This window comes from Tursiops truncatus, chromosome 7 (assembly GCF_011762595.2).
Source record: "Tursiops truncatus isolate mTurTru1 chromosome 7, mTurTru1.mat.Y, whole genome shotgun sequence".
Taxonomy (NCBI): Eukaryota; Metazoa; Chordata; class Mammalia; order Artiodactyla; family Delphinidae; genus Tursiops; species Tursiops truncatus.
This window is the reverse complement of record NC_047040.1, coordinates 12,216,631-12,235,776: the sequence shown is the minus strand read 5'-3', so window position 1 is coordinate 12,235,776 and position 19,146 is coordinate 12,216,631. Positions and strand designations below refer to the sequence as shown.

General features: G+C 36.7%; 1 long non-coding RNA gene across 2 annotated transcripts in view; it reads right to left on the bottom strand.

Annotated features, from left to right (window-relative positions):
• The window catches only part of LOC117312932 (uncharacterized), a 175,155-nt gene that overhangs the window by 56,439 nt on the left and 99,570 nt on the right, over positions 1 to 19,146 (bottom strand). For both annotated transcript variants that reach the window (XR_004527350.2, XR_004527351.2), the window contains exon 5: positions 9,624 to 9,698. This is a non-coding gene — a long non-coding RNA (uncharacterized lncRNA). The remainder of the gene's footprint in view (positions 1 to 9,623; positions 9,699 to 19,146) is intronic.

The window sequence follows — 19,146 nt, the reverse complement described above, 5'->3', positions numbered from 1 at the left end:
TTTCCTTTCCTTTCTGTTTATTTATTTTCTTTATTCTTTACTCCTTTCTTACAATGAATTTTAGTGGAACAGGATTTTGAGATGTGCTAATTAATAGTTTTAAAATTAAGGATATTATATTCACTTTCAATCCTCTATTTAAGATTCAGAAACATATGAAAAACCCACTCCTTTTTATTAAAGTATAAAAATGGTTTATTTTGTAAGTTATTTTAGATTGTATTTTATCATAGAAATTTAAACATCAATTAAAAGCAAATTACTTACATTATGAATTATCACAACCTAAAATAAACATCTCTCTAGATAGCATTTACATATCTCCCTTGGACAAACATGTAATATACAATACCAATAGGAGAAAGTTTGTATTAAAAATAGGCATTGTATATGTTTCTTACTGTCTTTAACACATCAAAATTATAGTTTGTTTCCAACAACAAATAAGTAGCCAGATATCTTCAGAATTAGAGGTTTGAAAAATACTGTCAAAGGATGTTCTCATTAATTCTCTCAGCTCCTGCTAAAATTTACAGGAGTAAAAATGTGAAAATTGAATAAGAGACTATCCCATGGAACATTCTTATAAAAAGTGAAAGTGCCAAAGAAGAATAGTAGCTATGTTATTTTTGATTTTTAAAATATATTAGAGAGATTGTTATTCCCTCATCACCACAACATCTGACTACATTCAAAGAGCTTAATGAAAGAGATGAGTCTATGTGTTACATTAAAAAAAAAAGAATTTTGTACAAGCATGTACTGTGAAAGAGATAAACAAATTACTTTCACACAGTGCTATGTCAAAGAGATTAATTCTGGCACAGATGTACTTGTTGGCACTGGCTATAATACAAGTATTGTATATTTCCCTCAAAATTGCTAGTATTCTACCAAATAAATAAATGCCATTTTTAAAAGGCCAAGGACCTTGAGGAAACTAATAAACATCAGAAAGCAAGAATGCATGTATTTATCTGGTCGTTTATTTTAAAACTCAGAGTTAACATGCATTACATATTAGGTAGTATCACTGTTTAACTGTTTTTATAGGTCAAAGTGGGTAACTATCAGCAATTCATACGGTTCAACCTAATAGAATATCTATTATCAGGTAACAGCATTCTTGATTAATTGTCCAAGTAACATAGATTTCATAGTACAAGCTCAAAACCGCAAAGTAATAGGAGGTTGACCTACAATATTCAAATGCGTTCCAAGGTAGAATTAAATCTTATACTCTAGTTACAAAATCTTTTATTGGCTATTATCCACTTTGTTGGTTTCTTGCCTGTTATTTGATTTGTCCAAATCAAGTTCACTTGTGGCTTAAAACATTTATAGGCATACATGTGATATCATGTACACAACAATACCTTTCTTTTAGTCATGATGATACCAATTCCATGTTGGTCATGGCTTCATAAAAACTTATTTCTGTATCTTACTCAAGTGGTGGTGGTGGGAAAAAAGTTTCCATAAGGAAAATTACATTTTATGTGTTGTCCTTGATGACATGTTCTTATTAAGTCATCTCACCTCCCTAATTTAGTATGGTATGGAAAGCATCTAAGAAAATCATGATTAAGGGTCTTACTTGAAATGAGAGAACTAAATTCTGTTAGGCTATCTAAAAGAGACAAAGCCACAGACATTAAAACAAGAGGAGTTATAAGTTAGGGACCCTCTTTACACAATATTAGGAAAGAAAGGATGTGTGCTGGGTATTCTCTGAAGCTCTCTCACCTACCTAAACTCTATCTGGCAGAGTATTCTTTACTCTTTTCTACCCTGCTCTCACCAATGTCCTCGGGTTTCATGTTGGTTTAGACCCATGGCAGGCATCGGGAAGAGACTAAAGGACAGTAATGTGGGAGAAGGTGAAGGAGTTATCTCTCCACACAACCTGCTGCTGGTCCCTTCCAGGCTTGCTGAACTTCAGCAGAATCTATTTTCTTCCATGTCTCAGCTTCAAGTGAAAGGCCCCTCTTCCACAGGTTTAATTTATGTAATGTTCTAATGACACTGTCCCCTCCCCTTCCCATTTCAGTCCTAAGAATGATAATGGCTTCATTCTGGTGCGAGTTTCTGAGTGTGTCACTAACCTTTGTTTGTTTCCTTATCCCTACTCATACCTCTGTAATTTAGATTCTTTTCAGCTAAACTCTTTGATGATGTTATGTGTTTATGTACAATACTTGGAAGGCACAGCTTTTTATTTGTTTCTTATAAGCTTCGAATACTGTTTGCAATATTTATAATATTATAAGTAAGCAGGCAAACAAACAAATACATACATTAAAAGAAATGGACATTACAAGCAGTTGAGAAGACTTCTGGAAATGCTTTAGTCTGACACGTGGGAAAACTTTTAAAGCAGTGGTTTTACTGTATTATTTTCAAAGAAATTTTGGGATTTAATTTTAGTAATATATTTTATTTAACCAAGTATTCCAAAAATATTACCAGTTCATCATGTAAAAATCAGTATAAAATTATTAATGAGGTATATTACATTTTTTACATGAAGTATTTGAAACCCAGGATGTATTTTATACTTACAGCACAGCCCCTGGAGGGCTTGGTAAGACACTTGTATTACAGAGAGAGAAATAAATCCTAAACATTGAGAAATTTGCCATTTCAGTTTTGGAGGTCCACTGGTCAGAGGTATACCATGACATCCCCTCCAAAGCAAACAACAAATTTCTATACCTTGCTTCCTTTACCACAAAGTAAAAAATATCAACACCTACTATGCCCCAGAGTAATTTTTTTATTGAAGTATAATCGATTCACAATATTAGTTTCAGGTGTACAACATATTGATTCAATATTTTTATAGATTATACTCCATTAAAAGTTATTACTAGATAACAGCTATACTTCCCTGTACTGTACAATATATCCCTGTTGCTATTTATTTTATGCATAGTAGTTTGTGTCTCTTAATCCCATACCCCTATCTTGTCCCTCCCCACTTCCCTCTCCTCACTGGTAACCACTAGCTTGTTCTCTATATCTGTGAGTCTGTTTCTGTTTTGTTATATGCATTTGTTTGTTTTATTTTTTAATTACACATATAAGTATTAACAAAGAGTATTTGTCTTTATGGATGAGTAATATTCCATTGTGTGTGTGTGTGTGTGTGTGTATGTATATATATATATATATATATATATATATATATATATATATATATATATATACATACCACATCTTCTTTATCCATTCATCTGTTGATGGACACTTGTGTTGCTTCCATATCTTGGATATTATAAATAATATAATGCTGCTATGAACATTGGGGTTCATGTATCTTTTTGAAAAAGTGTTTTCATTTTCTTCTGTTACATACCCAGCAGTGGAATTGCTGGATCATATGGTACTTCTATATTAGTTTTTTGAGGAACTTCCATGCTGTTTCCCATTGTGGCTGCATCAACTTACATTCCCACTAACAGGGTACTAGGACTCTATTTTTTCTACATCTTCACTGACATTTGTTATTTGTAGGCTTTTTGATGTTAACCATTTTGACAGGTTTAAGGTGATATCTCATTGTGGTTTCAATTTGTATGTCTCTGATGATTAGAGATTTTGAGCTTTTATTTTTGTTATATACTGAATGTATACTTTATTTATCTATATATTTATTTATTACAAATATTACCATGTATATGTCTTTATTCTTAATTAATATTTGGGGCATTTATTTATTTTTTATTTTAACATCTTTATTGGAGTATAATTGCTTTACAATGGTGTGTTAGTTTCTGCTGTATAACAAAGTGAATCAGCTATACGTATACATATATCCCCATATCCCCTCCCTCTTGTATCTCCCTCCCTCCCACCCTCCCTATCCCACCCCTCTAGGTGGTCACACATCACTGAGCTGATCTCCCTGTGCTATGCGACTGCTTCCCACTAGCTGTCTATTTTACTTTTGGTAGTGGATATATGTCCATGCCACTCTCTCACTTCATCCCAGCTTACCCTTCCCCCTCCCTGTGTCCTCAAGTACATTCTCTATGTCTGCATCTTTATTCCTGTCCTGCCCCTAGGTTCTTCAGAACCTTTTTTTTTTTTTTGGATTCCATATATATGTGTTAGCATACAGTATTTGTTTTTCTCTTTTTGACTTACGTCACTCTATATGACAGACTCTAGGTCCATCTGCCTCACTACAAATAACTCAATTTCGTTTCTATTTATGGCTGAGTAATATTCCATTGTATATATGTGCCACATCTTCTTTATCCATTCTGGAGATTTTGAGCATTTTTTATGTGCCTGTTGCCATCTGTATGTCTTCTTTGGAAAAATGTCTTTTCAGGCCTTCTGCTCATTTTTTAACTGGGGTGTTTTGTTCTTTTAATATTGAGTTGTATGAGCTATTTATGGATTTTGGATATTAATCCCTTATCGGTCATATCATTTGTAAATAGTTTCTCCCATTCAGTAGTTTTTCTTTTCATTTTTTCAATAGTTTCCTTTGCTGTGCAAAAGCTTTTAAGTTTAATTAGGTCCAATTTGTTTATTTTTGGTTTTCTCTCCCCCACCTTAGGAAACAGATCTGAATAAACATTGCTACAATTTATGTCAAAAAGTGTTCTGCCTATGTTCTCTCCTAGTTTTATGTTTTCAAGTCTTACATGTAGTTCTTTAATCCATTTTGAGTTCATTTTTTGTATATGGTGTAAGAAAATGTTCTAATTTCACTTTTTTACCCATAGCGGTCCAGTTTTATCAGCACCACTTATTAAAGAGACTGTTTTTTCTCCATTGTATATTCTTGCTTCCTTTGTTGTAGATTAACTGACCCTAGACATGTGGGTTTATTTCTGGGCTCTCTATTTTGTTCCACTGATCTATGTTTCTACTTTTGTGCCAGTACCATGTTGTTTTGATTACTCTAGCTTTGTAGTATAGTCTGACATCAGGGAGTCTGATTCCTCCAGCTTTACTCTTTTATCTCAAGATTGCTGTGGCAAGTCAAGGGTTTTCTCTTTTTCTTTCACCTGAAACAAATTCCTCTATCTTCTCATTTTGCTTAACTTTGTCTATATGAAATTAGGTGGAACAGTTACCCATTACAGTCTTGAAGGGGTGTCCTTGTGTAGGAGCATCCTTATGCAGTCTGCATGTGCCCAGTGGCTTTGGTAGGAGAGCTGGATTTGATGTGAACAAAAGTCGCATCTTTCCTCAGAGTGTGCTGGCAGCTATCGTCTTGGTAGGAAGTGGGACTGGAGATGGTGGGGCTGAGGTGAGAGCTAGGTATGAACTGGAGCTTCTCCTCTGCCCAGAGGCCATCACTGCCTATTGGGTATGGAACCAGGTCTTCAGAGTAGAAGCCTTGAGGGTCAGGTCTGAGCTGGTTCTATTCCCCTTAAGTGTGTGCTCCCCCACTCCCAGCACCAGCATCCCTGTCCCAGAGGGAAGCAGTGCTGGAGCAAGAGGAGCTAGTGTGGCTGTTTGGTGTGGGTATGGGTATGGGCTGTGTGGCCCTAGCTGCAGTCAGCGACCCACACTGCTTCTGATGCAGTGCCTGTGTGAGTGCCAGTATTGGCTGCCCCCACCCTATTCAGATGTCCCTCTGGGTCTGAGTTGCTTTTGTGCCTCACAGTTGCTTCTGAGCTTCCCTTTAGCCCCTGTGGCCTTCACCCTAGTGGAGCTACAGTCAGAAAGCAAGTGGGACCAGAATGGTTGCTTGGGGCAGGCTGGGTCATGTGTCAGGGTGGTCACCAGAAACCTACCAGCAACCCATGCAGTTTCAATCCTTCCTCTTTGCCCTATTTTGGGAGTAAGAAAGTACGTATGCACTCCTCACAGCAGAGTCCAGGCTTCCCACAGCCTTCCTATTAGTACCCCTGGCCCTCCAACAGACAAGGAGACTCATTTTCCCCCAGGGATGAGGTGCCCAACATGTGACTTGAACCACTTACTCCCCAGACAGAGGATGTCTACCCATATAACCCCCATTTCTTCTTAGTCTCTCCCCAGGGCACAGGTCCCCAACTAATCACTTCTCTTCCCTTCCTACCTGATCCCATGTGTATCTTTCTTACAGCCTGGGTTGCACAGGAGTCTTTCTTCCAGTCTCCAGTTAGTTTTCAGTGAGAAGTGTTCCACATGTAGATGTATTTTTGATGTTTTCATGGGGGGAGGTGAGCTCTGCTTCCTCCTAGTCTGCCATATTGATCTCCCCCCTCAGTGATTTTTTTTTGTTTTTTGGTTATAAGATTAGTCAAGAAGTTATCAAAAAGGCTAAATTTGATTATAGTATCTTCATTCATTCAAGAAATAACTAATAATACAGCTGTAAATAAGGTGGATAATGCCTAGCCTCGTGGAGGTTATTATCATGCTGGCAATTAAGTCTTTAAACAAATAATTACGCATATGGCAATTCTTATATTTATTAAGAGAGAAATACAGTGGAAACTAATCTGGGTAGAAGGCAATGACTTATAAACTGAAAACTGAAGGATGTATTAACTAGGTGCAGAAAAAAAAGCAAAAGCAGCCCAGATCTGCATGAAGGCTCTGTGACGTGAAGGAGCACAAGGTAATTGAACCACTGAAAGGAGTCCAAGGTGACTATATCACAGAGAGATAAGTAAGATATGGTAAGATATGAGACTAAGATTGCAATGAGAGTGATATAATTTTAAGACCTTGTGGTTAAAGATTTTAGAGGCTATTCTAGGAGCAATGGTAAACCATTGATGGATATTAGAATAGCGGCAACATGATAAAATCTGAGTTTGTAAAGACAACTGTGGCTGCTTAGAGAAGAAAGAAATAAGAGGTAGGATGTTGAGGCAGCAACAGTGGATAAGAGGAGACCAAGTAGGGCTTCCCTGGTGGCGCAGTGGTTGAGAGTCCGCCTGCCGATGCAGGGGACACGGGTTCGTGCCCTGGTCTGGGAAAATCCCACATGCCGTGGAGTGGCTGGGCCCGTGAGCCATAGCCGCTGGGCCTGCGTGTCCAGGGCCTGTGCTCCGCGATGGGAGAGGCCACAGCAGTGAGAGACCCACGTACCGCAAAAAAAAAAAAAAAAAAAGAGGAGACCAAGTAAACTACAATATTGATTTAGAATAGGATGTTACATAGGGAGAGATGTAAGCAAAACTGAGGGAATGGCGATTAACTGAGTATGGTCGGAGATAGAAGGAGACATCAGAGATGATAACCAGGATTCCACATTGAACAGAATATTTGATGATGGTGTAGTCTATTGAGATAGAGAATCCTGGGTAAAGAGCAGGTTTGTGGTGAAAGAGAACTGATTTGACTTTGAAAAGTTGAGTTTGAGGCATTTAACACATGGACCAAGTCAGCAGTTGAGTTTGAGAGATGTAAGGATAAGACATTGCCTAGAAAAAGAGCACTGAGGGAAGGGTCAAGCTCAGGGTGGAATGTCAACCTTTGAAGATTGAGTAGAAGAGGAAGAGACAGCCAGGGAGAGCAGCAAGGAGTGAGCAGGGAGTTTAATGAAAATGAGAAGTTTCTGGTGTCAGTGGAGTCAAAGCAAGAAATTCTTCCAAGAACAATCAAATGCATTGGATGTGGTTGAGATTTTACCTAAGATAATGAAAGATTACTTTTTGGATTTTGTGATACTGTGGTCATTGGTGGCATTAGCATGGTCAGTTTTGGAGTGGAAAGTGGAAGCAGAAGATAATTTGCAGCTCAGTAAGTGGAGACAATGAGTAGAGACAACTCCTAAAATGCTTGACTGAGAGAGAAGAGTAAAGAGCAGAAGTGGGAAGGGACATAAAATGGAGTTGTTTTTTTTTTTTTTAAGATAAGAAGCAAGATTATCTGAGATAAGAATGTTCACGTAGGATAACAAGTTGAAGACTCAGGAGACACCAGGTAATGTAAAGTACAGTAGATAAAGTAAAGATTTCTGAGATGGCAGGAAGGGAAGGATTTGAGGAAAAGTGAAGGAACTGGGCATGGACAGAAGATGGTGTATTACCCTCTTTGTAGTAGATAGGTACATTTGGTTTCAGGAATTGAAAGCCTTCCTCTCTGGGCACTTATACTTTATCTGTAAGGCAAGAAGTAATCAATTACTGAGAGAGAAAAAGGGTGGAAGGCTAGAGGTTTGACAATACTGTAGAGTAATGAAATAAACATTATGTTAAATGGAATTATAAGTCATTTAGAAAAAATGAAAAGAAAAAAGCGTTGCCAAGCAACGCTGAAGTTTCATTTAACTTTAGTGACCATAAATTTAGAAGTACCAATCGGATAAGTTTTGTACAGTGCTTTTTCAACAAAGTGCAGTGTGCCCAACAAGGGAGCACTGTTGCCCCAATGACAGAGAACCTCTCATCTCCTGCTACATCTCTGTGCGAATTTGTGTATATCCCTGTAAATCACCACACCCATCCATGCACCCATGTACTGACACCATATAAAGATGAGTCTCTAAGAGTCTTATCCTCAAAAAGAGTCTCAAAGCCACTCTCCCTAACCCATTTCTAATTCACAAACTATTTATTGGACCTTGGGATCATTTTGTGTTTGCAGCCATGGTTCATCTCTCGTACACTAATTTACATTGCTTCCACCTGTGATGATCATTCAGCTTGTCCTTCAGCGTGTGCTATCTCATGCACCCATAAAGGAAATAGTTTTCATGTGAAAATTAGGAGTGCTCTTTTGTCATTGACCTAAGCCCATGAGCAGGGTAAATAACTCAGTTATGCTGTCTGTACAACCCAGACTTCTTGTTTACCTTCTTCCAACACATCTTTCCTGTTACCTTAGGGTTAATAATGTTATTCATTATTTCTAACAACAAACCCCCCATAGAAATGCCCTATCTAATACAGATTTTCCAATCCTGAAATCAAATTTGTGACCAATTCAAAGCTTGTCTAATATCGAGTGAGGGAAGGAGACTCTATAGAGGATTTGAATCAAGTTATTCTGAAGTGATCCTCTGGGACTTCATTCACTAAATCCAAGGACTAAAAGGGACCAAGAAAGAGGAGAGCAGGTAAACCTTGTTTCAAGTAGACCCAAACTGTACAAATGTTAGCTTTTCAAGCCTTCTCAAGAAAGTGAACTTTAAACATTTAGGCACCATAGTTTCCTTTTGAAAGCTGACGAAATTTACAAATACTCTCCCTGAAAAATGCACACACAAACATATGCATATGAATTTTTATTACGGTTTTAAGAGTTTCCCAGATACCCTAAGTATCATTCATGAGCTTTGGTTCATAGCTCTCCAAGTAAATGATCAGTATTCAGAGGAAAATCAGCACATTCTTTGAGATTTATTCAATCAGGCATTGTAGACACTAACCCTGCAAACCACTCATAATTAAATTTGTCCCAAGAGGTGTGGGGGAGAAAAATAATCACCCTCCACATTTTCATAATACCTGTCTTAACAAGGTAGCATGTTTCTCATAATCCAGAACTCAAAAATTAGAGTAAACCTTTACATTTTTTAATGATACATATTGAAAATTTTAACATTTTTTAAATTAATTATCATAATTCAGGAGTTACTCCATTGAAAAACTTGTAGAGATGGAAATGAAATTAGAGAATCACAAATCCATGCTGGAGATGTAGATTCTGGGTAGGCTTACCAAGCATCTTGGTTTGTGCAGGTATAAGAAGTGTTCCCAGGATATAGGATTTTCAGCACTAAACCTAGCAAATCCCTGGAAAACAGAGACGAATTGGTCATTCAAGTAGGTAGACGACTTTATTCACTTTTAACCAATGTAGCATGGCACAGAAAACTAGCCTCTGGCCTAATCAATTCAAATTTGTGCTTAGGAAAAATTACAAGGGGTAATAATGAAATTTATTGTAAGTTTACTTTGTGGTAGGCAGAGATTAACACTTCCATGTGGAATATCACTTTTAAATCTAAGCTTATAATAGAGGTATTATTATTACTACATCTTAAGGATGAGATTCAGTAATTAGTCCAAGGTCAGGTAGTGAGCAAGTAGAAAATCCAGCATTCAAACACAAGAAACCTGACTTCTGGGCTTGAGATTTTTGGGGTTTTTTTTAACATCTTTATTGCAATATAATTGCTTTACAATGTTGTGTTAGTTTCTGCTGTATAACAAAGTGAATCAGCTATATGTATACATATAACCCCATATCCCCTCCCTCTTGCGTCTCCTTCCCACCCTCTCTATCCCACCTGTCTAGATGGTCACGAAGCACCAAGTTGATCTCCCTGTGTGATTCAGCTGCTTCCCACTAGCTCTCTATTTTACATTTGATAGTGTATATATGTCAGTGCTACTCTCTCACTTCGTCCCAGCTTACACTTACCCCTCCCTGTGTCCTCAAGTCCATTCTCTACATCTGTGTCTTTTTTCCTGCCCTGCCCCTAGGTTCATCAGAGATTTTTTGTTTGTTTGTTTAGATTCCATCTATATGTGTTAGCATACAGTATCTGTTTTTCTCTTTCTGACTTACTTCACTCTGTATGACAGACTCTAGGTCCATCCACCTCACTACAAATAACTCAATTTCATTTCTTTTTATGTCTGAGTAATATTCCATTGTATATATGTGCCACATCTTCTTTATCCTTTCATCTGTCGATAGACACTTAGGTTGCCTCCATGTCCTGGCTATTGTAAATAGTGCTGCAATGAACATTGTGGTACATGATTCTTTTTGAATTATGGTTAGATTTCTTGACTATTATTGTATGAAAATACAATAACTAGCCTATTAAAAACCCAAGTTTTAAAAACCTTTGAGAACACATGAGGATATTTAGGTTTGCACTGAAGACTGGACAGTTTAAATATAAAGACAAAGGTATTCACCTCTATAGAGACAGTAGAGACTATTTCTAATTAATTCTCCCCCCAAACCTCTTTTTCTACCAAACACAGCATGAGTCTCATGTATATTTTGAAAGACATGCTGTTAATGTCCAAGCATAAACTGGACAACCATCTATTGGGCTGTTATATAGTAGATTTATTCATCATGTGAGTATGAATTGATGACTACTAATAACCTTTCCAATTAGAATTTCTCTAAGTCTGTGAATTTCTAAACTTATACAAACTCTTAATTTTCAAAATGTCATTTCCAATTCTATACATAATTTAAGTGCAGAATTAAACCCTACTGGCATTTATGAATCAGGCTAGGGCATTCCACTTATTTCTACAGCAGCAAGTATTTGAAATGTTGGAAAGGCTTGGGAACTGTGTGAGATGAGGAGCTTCCCCTGACACAGATAAAATATAAATGTTCTTTTAAAGTAAGGCCAACCAAAAGAAGACACCATCTGTAAAATTTTTAAATCAGGTATTCATCATTTCAATTTTAAGAATATAAAGGCAACCCAGATGGATGATTCATTGGGACAATATCACTGAAGGCAATCTGGTCTTATATTGAATACACCTGCTGGAACTGGAAGGGAGACAGAATAAGTAAAAGAATTTTTATCTTCCAATATTATCCAGAAATATTACAGTAAAAATAGTTGGCAACATTTTTCTATACAGTCCAAATTGAATGAAGATGTCTGGCTTTGTTTCATTTTATTTCTCTTTGTAGGATGTGTCCACAGTGGAAATTCCCAAACTGACCTTCCTAGCTACAATAATAGTTCAGTCAAATGGTATGATTCACTAAATAAAAGAAAACAAAGGTTTAAAAGTGTTTGGTTTAATCATTCAAAGATTAAACTCATCAATCACTCAGTAGAATCAATTGTTTATGCATGTAAACATAGCTTTTATTTTAAAAATTCTCAAAGAGAATTGAACTTACATGAGGAAAAAGCATAGGCAACATTGATTATAGTCAAGAAAAAATGCAACTTTTAAGATGAGCAGTAAGTAAAATTATCAGGAGGTGAGAAGGTGGAAAAGGAGGAATTGGTTTTAACTTCCAGCTTTGATTTGACTCTCCTTTCCAATCACTTACCATTTCTCATACCCCTTTCCTTTTTCTATTATATGGAAATTAGAAGGAAAAAATGATAGGTTCAAAAGGAGTAAAGAAGACAAGGTGTCTAAAGAAAGAAAAGGATAAATAAAGTTGGAGCCTTTTCCTGGAGCTCTCTTCCTACATGAAAAGTTTGAGGAGCATCATTTCCTTCAAGGAAACAGGGCATTTTGTCAGCATGGTGCTCCCTGATTTTTTTACTGCTAGCATTTCACTCACCACTGGCACCAGCTGGAGTCAACCCAAAGCATGCTTCCTCCCCAGAACCTGCTAAACTACCATGATGTTCCCAGCATGGCTCATCCTCCTACCATCTACCTCCATCCTGGGTGTAGATGATTTAGGAGCTTTGGGAAGCTGAGATAGAATCACATTTTCAGTTTTGTTCCTGCTAATCCTTTAAATCCTTTAATTATGTCAGTTTACCTGCATTTTCATCTCCTTCTCTTGTGTCAGATTATTGCTAAAATACCACATTCTCGGAGATTTTCCCTGACATTTAAAACATCAGCATCCACCACTACTCAGCTTCCTACTCTTCATTCTGCTTGTTTTCCTCTCACATTGATTATTATTGAATGTATCATGTATGTTCATAAGTAAGTTTATAAGTAAATTTACCTATTGCTTTTCTCTCCCTACCCTGCTCATTTCCATTAAAATCCACAAGGCAGACACTTTCATCTGTCACGTCTATTGCTGTGTCTGTGAACCTGGCACGTAGTAGGCACACAATAAATGTCAATTACTGGAATTAATTATTTGTCTTGTCCCCTATATCTGGGTCACAGCAGAAGCATCCTACTTTGGTTACCTCTATCTCTTTGAGGGCAACAGATAATATAATGATGAATATAGGGCCCATGTATGACAAGGAGATACAGCCTGGATTTTGGAGGTTGGAGACCTGGTTTTGTATCACTACTACAACCTGAGCTTTGAACTCTGAGCTTTAGCTTCCTCTTCTGTAAAGTGAGAATTAGAATCATACCTTCTTTTCATCTCAAATAATTTATTTGAAAAATGCATACATAGTAAAATTTTATAGAAATATTGGTTTTCTGTTTAACAAGAAAATCTGCCTGCTTTATCTGAAGTAGTAAGTAGCATATGGGAGCCTACAAACTGTATTAAGACATATCTTTCTTGGATATGATCTATGGTTCTAATTGGCTGGACACCTGAAAGAATTTACTTATGTTCCCAAGCAGTCCTCCTTCTCGAGTCTCTAAGTTTAGAGACTTAGTTGACCATTGTAGCTAAATTATATAATATCATCTATCTTTTCTACATAATGCTATGATGAACTAAAATAATTACAACTTTATATTCAGTATGCATTTTTCAAATCATATAACCTGTTCTTTAGCAAATGCACTTTAAAATTTTGAGAAGGAAGTCATTCTTTGGTATGTTTATTGTCACTTGAGAACAATTGGTGTGGTAAGCTTATTGTTTGGAGAGAAAATTGTTATTTGACTTTATAGAATATCCTACTTTTCATACCATGGGTATAGCATTTCATTTTAGAAATGTGGTACTCTAATATTGTAGGAGCATGAAAAGGAGGCAATTTCAGTCACTACTTAAGAATCATGAGCTCAGAGAACATCTAAAAAGTCTTTAAGGAACAAAAAACCTGGAAATGAGGGGGGGAATGGCTGGATTCTTTTTACCTTTTATTTGAAGTCCTTCTGACTTCCCTTCTCACTTGATTTAGATTCATTGCTCAGTATTAATTCTGAGGCTAAGGAAAAATAAGCTGCAGGGGAAGTTACAACAAGCTGAGAAGCAGAAAAGTCTATACAACTACACTCTAAAGCTCATGGAAAATTTGTGTCATTTGCTTTCATGAGTCATGATGTCTCCTCTGCAAGTTAGTCCCTCAAAACCTGACACAAATAGTGCCTTGCTAGAGCTGTTACTTCTGCTGAGGACTGAATGTAGACTCATTTGATTCTTACCATTATCTTAGTCACTCTTTCTTATTGCTCTAGAAGCTCCTTTCACAAAGCTGATAGAGGCTTCCCATTCTGCCTTGTATTAATCTGAGTGGATAGAGTGACTCAAAGAAAAACAACCACAGATAGTAGCAGTAGGGTATATAGAGGTCACTGATCCAATCCACTTATCATAAAGAAAAGAAAACTAGGGTCAAAGAAGGCTGAATGATTTGTTCAGAGTGAGACGTGGAGTTGAAATGAAGAATGACGTGTCTGTGTCACGTCTAACGCTCTTTCCAGATAATATTCTCTACGTTGAGTGTTTCTTTTGACCTACTTGAATATTTCTAAATGTTAGATTGGAGGAACAGAATAATTCGTTACATATTCATCAAAGAAAGGGCAAACTACACAGTTAGGGTAATTAGGGCAGACATTTATTCCTTAAATGGGAAAATACACAGGAAGTATTTAGATCAGTGGTTGGCACTTACCAATTACTCAATTAGTGTTAATCAACATACATTTATTAGGTGTTAGATCTGAGTTATTTGTGAACTGTCTTAGAATTGAACAACATGAATCATCTATATAACCAGGCCTTAGCTCTTGTGACATTGGAAAATCTACATAACTTGTACAATTCACTTTCCTCATCTATGAAAAGGGAAAGCCAATATGAATCATCCAGCGTTGCAAGAATAATACCTGGAATTTAAAAGATGTTCATAAATGGTGGTTGTTATTATTAAAATCTCTCATATCCTCAGCACGATAGCAACTAATGACTCACTATTTCAATCCATCTTTGATAAATTGAGACAGACTGAAATCGACAAATGTCTCACACCCCTCTACCTCCTACCACAGGGAAAGACCATTTCCCTGCCCCCTTGATGTTAGGTGTGACCATGGGACTTTCTCTGACATATTAGCAGAAGTGATATGCATCATTCCTAGGTGGAAGCACATAAGAGCCACTGCATGATTTTTATACTGTCTTTCTTCTATGCTTTGACTGGTATTCTGGATGATCCCAACCTACATCAACCTAGGGGCCTCAATGAGGACCGCATGGAACAGAGAGACCTGCCATTGAAAGATGGACATATAACGTGAGCAAAACACAGCTTGTCTTATTTTCTGTCCATGTAACTTGGAGATTTTATTTTCCTTACTGCAGTATAACCTAGACTATCCTGATGATACAAGAAGACATTTCAAAGTTAAATCTTTGATAATTATTCACCCAATGACATCTATGTAAATCCTTACTATTACTGAACTTTTCCTAAAACAATTCCATATGACTTATTAATTCTGTCCCTCATATATGTCAACAGATTCATTCAATAATATTTTCTGAGAGCACACTGTATTCCTTCATTTCTAAGACAGTAGCTTTTGCATAGTAGCCATGTAGTAGATGCTTGTTAAGTTAAACTGTCCAATTGAATTAGAACATGCCATTATTACTCAGAAGACCTCATATTATTGTTTCTTTTTGGGTAAGTAATAACCAGTCTGCCATTCTGGATTTAGAAGAATGAAACAGACATCCATCAACCTAAAATGTTTAAGCCCAGTTTCACCTGTAGTTAGGTACTACTGATGTCCATCAGAATTCCCTTTTGTAAACTTTGAGTGCTATATATGATTGGGCTGAATGCAAAGTGGATATAAAAATTATATATATATATATATATATATATATATATATATACCTTAGGTCAAAGTATGAAATTTATGTTTGGCTCTTGTCTGCCCTTCCAGTGTCACATTCTGCCTTCCTAATACTCCCCAAACAACTTTGGACATATATGTAATGGATTTTAACTGCCCATAAAACTATATGGCATTCCAGTTTTTCTTGTCCCTGATCCCCCATTTCAGTCCATGTCATTCAGCCCCGGGATTAGCTAATCATAGGTTTCTATCAACCTAATCTACGTGCATGATTTAGGAGTGGTCAACTAGAGCCAACCAGAGCCAATCAGAACCAAGGAGCATCAGTCCTGGGACTCCTGCTATAGTAAATAAGAAATTATCTTTCTGCTGGGGACTGAACTGAGCCTGAAGCTTCTGCTGGCATCTTGCCACAGCAACATAAGAGCCTGCCTACCAAATAAACTAATACAGAGAGAGAGAGAGAGAGAGAGAGAGAGAGAGAGAGAGAGAGAGATTGAAATTATCCTTTTTAAATCTTCTCTCCTTTTTCAGGTCTCACCAATTCCTTTTCCACACTTGGAGACCTGATGGATTGGCAATTCTACTTACTGTACAACTTAAATCATTTCCTCTGGAGTCCTTTTGAGAAGTAGGGTTACTCTTCTTGCTACTCATATTGCACAGTAGGAAGGATAAATTCGGGTCTCATGCCCTCCACTTTCCTGTGACGTTGGCTATTAGGAATGTCTACTATTCTCTCCAAGAACCTCCTTTCTAATTTCACACCTACCTCTCCAGTCCCAGAAAATGGTTTTCTCTCCTAATTCGGATAAACATATGAATGATTAGGAATGAATTCTTACAAATACCTATTCCCACATTAGATATTCTTATGTTTAACCCACCTCTTTTCTTCCTGCCTCAGTGAAAGAATTGTCCCTTCTATTTCAAGTTAATTCTCCTACATGAGCTCTAGATTTTCTTCCTTCCTATTATTTCTAGGACTCTTCTTGTATTCATGTTCTGTCTCCCTGTCTCTGTCTCTCTCCCTTTCTCTCTCTCTCTCTCTCTCTCTCTCTCTCTCTTTCTCTCTCTCAATCTCAATCTCTCTCTGTCTCCATTCCTCTATTAACACATATGCACTCAGCTGTTGTGTTGCCAAATTTAGCCAGTAAAACTAAAAGATCCCCTAGTAAATTTCAGGTAAGCAATGAAAAAAATTTAATATAAGTATGTCCCAAGTATTTCATGATATATTTATACAAAAATTACTTGTTTTTTACTTCAAATTCAAATTTAATTAGACATTCTGCATTTATTCTGGCAATTCTACTTAGCTACAATGCACCACAATCCACAAAAGCAAGTACGGCAAAGTGTCTCATTGTTTTTTTCTCATCTTCTGTATTGAGTCATTCTGAAAGAATGGTTTTGGCTTCAGTCTGGTATAATCTTACATCTCTACAGAGCTTTCGCTCACAAATATTGACCTCTCAGAGTATAACTGAGGTGTCATCATGTCAAAAGCTTCTTTGCTTTTTAGGAATGAAGACTGATAGGAAAGAATGAGGAGACTGAAGGAAGCAGAAAATTCTGTCCTAATGTACATTTACATGCACTCTCTCACTCCACATATAAACTCTCATCTTCTCTAGATCTCATTCTGGTCATTGCCCTGTGGTTTTCCTCTTCACAGAGTTTTCTTTTACATCATTCTATTCTCAACCCTATGTTATCTGCCATCATTCCCATCATTCTAAAGAGTCTAATGAAAATAAGGTTATTAACCAACTTCCAATCATGAAATTCAGCAGACATATTTAGTCCTTACCTTACTTGATCTCTGCTTTGTTTATTATGTTTTACTCACCTTTCTTCCTGAAACATTAACTATTATGAATTGAATTGTGCCCCCACAAGAAAAGATATAATGAAGTCCTTTTCTCCAGTACCTGTGCCTATCACCTTATTTGGAAAAAGGTCTTTGCAGATGTAATTCAGTTACGATGAAGTCATTAGGGCAGGTTCTAATCCAATATGACTGGTATCCTGTTAAGAAGAGAGAAATTCTGACCAAGACATACACACAGAGAAGAACACCATGTGAATCTACAGACACAGAAGGTAGATGGTCACATGAAGATGGAAGCAGAGATGGGAGTTACGCAGCCATAGCCAAGGAATACCTGGAGCTTCCAGAAGTTGGAAGAACTAAGGAGAGGTCCTCCCCTACAGGTTCAAAAGAGATCACGGCTCTTCTCACACTTTGAATTTGTACTTCAAACCTTCAAACTGTGAGAGAATAAATTCCTCCTATTTTAAGCCTCCCAGTTTATGGGACTTTACCAAGGCAGCCCTAGGAAACTAATAGACTCACCTACCTTAATGCTCATGACACTATTAGATTATTTTCTGATATTTTCTACTTTTTTCAGATTTTTTCCCTATTCTTCTATTTAATACTTAAATGTTGTTATTCACCAGCGTTTGATGTTCAGCTCTTCTCATTTTACATAATTTATTTAAATGACCTTATCCCTCACAAAGCTTCAACTACCATCTGTGTACTACCTATCACATACAAATACAACAATTTATTATGATTAATGTTAGTATTATTAGTCAATAAAGAGTTTTGGGTTTTTTTATACCTCTGGGTCCTGAACACAAGTAGCACTATCTTGAAAAGAGGTCACATTGAATTCCTCTTGAATTCGTGGAGGAATCCCTGACTCAGGAAATAGATGCACCTTGAAAAGCTGTCCATTCTCCTTTTGTGTCCAAGAAGTGTTCCAGTCAGCTTCCTCCACCCTAACTTTCCCAACAGTCATTAAAATATTTAATTCTGAAGTCAGTGTAAATACTTATTCTAACAATTATTGTGGGGCATAACAAGTGATAGAATGAGAAGCTATTGAGAGAGACTGATTCTGGTTTCTTCCTAATATGCAGAAACAGCTGAATTAAGCACCAAAGAATCCAAGTTCCAATCCAAGCAATATTTGTTTACTTATTTTTTATGCTTTATTTATTTATTTAATGTCCATTTTATCCCTTCAAGGTTTTGAGGTGATTCATAAAACGTATATAAAATAAAATAATACCAAAGTTAATAACCTTATGAAATGCACTTACTAACTAAAGTTCCCAAGAGTGCTATGTTGCTTAAATGAGAGAACATGTGAAACTGGGCTTTATATTATAAAGTAATAAAAACATGTAAGGTATTATTATTTTGAGAAAAAGAAAGTTGTTTTTCGAAGAAACTATTATCAATGTCTTACTACATGAGTTTCCAAAATCTAGTAGGTTTACCCAATGTGTGAATCTAGCATGAATTTAACAAATGGCTCACCCTCTCCATTCTTAAATGATAGAGTGAAAGAAGCTGAGATCGGCTAACTTCTGGAAACAGCTGGAAGAGAGAATGCAATGAGAACAAACAGGAGCCAGACAATGATTCTCTCTTTTGTGGACAATATTCTTATATTACGAAGTTTACGAGGATTACAGAGGCCTCCATAATCCCTAATAGACCAACCTGTTTTTGATTTTTTTT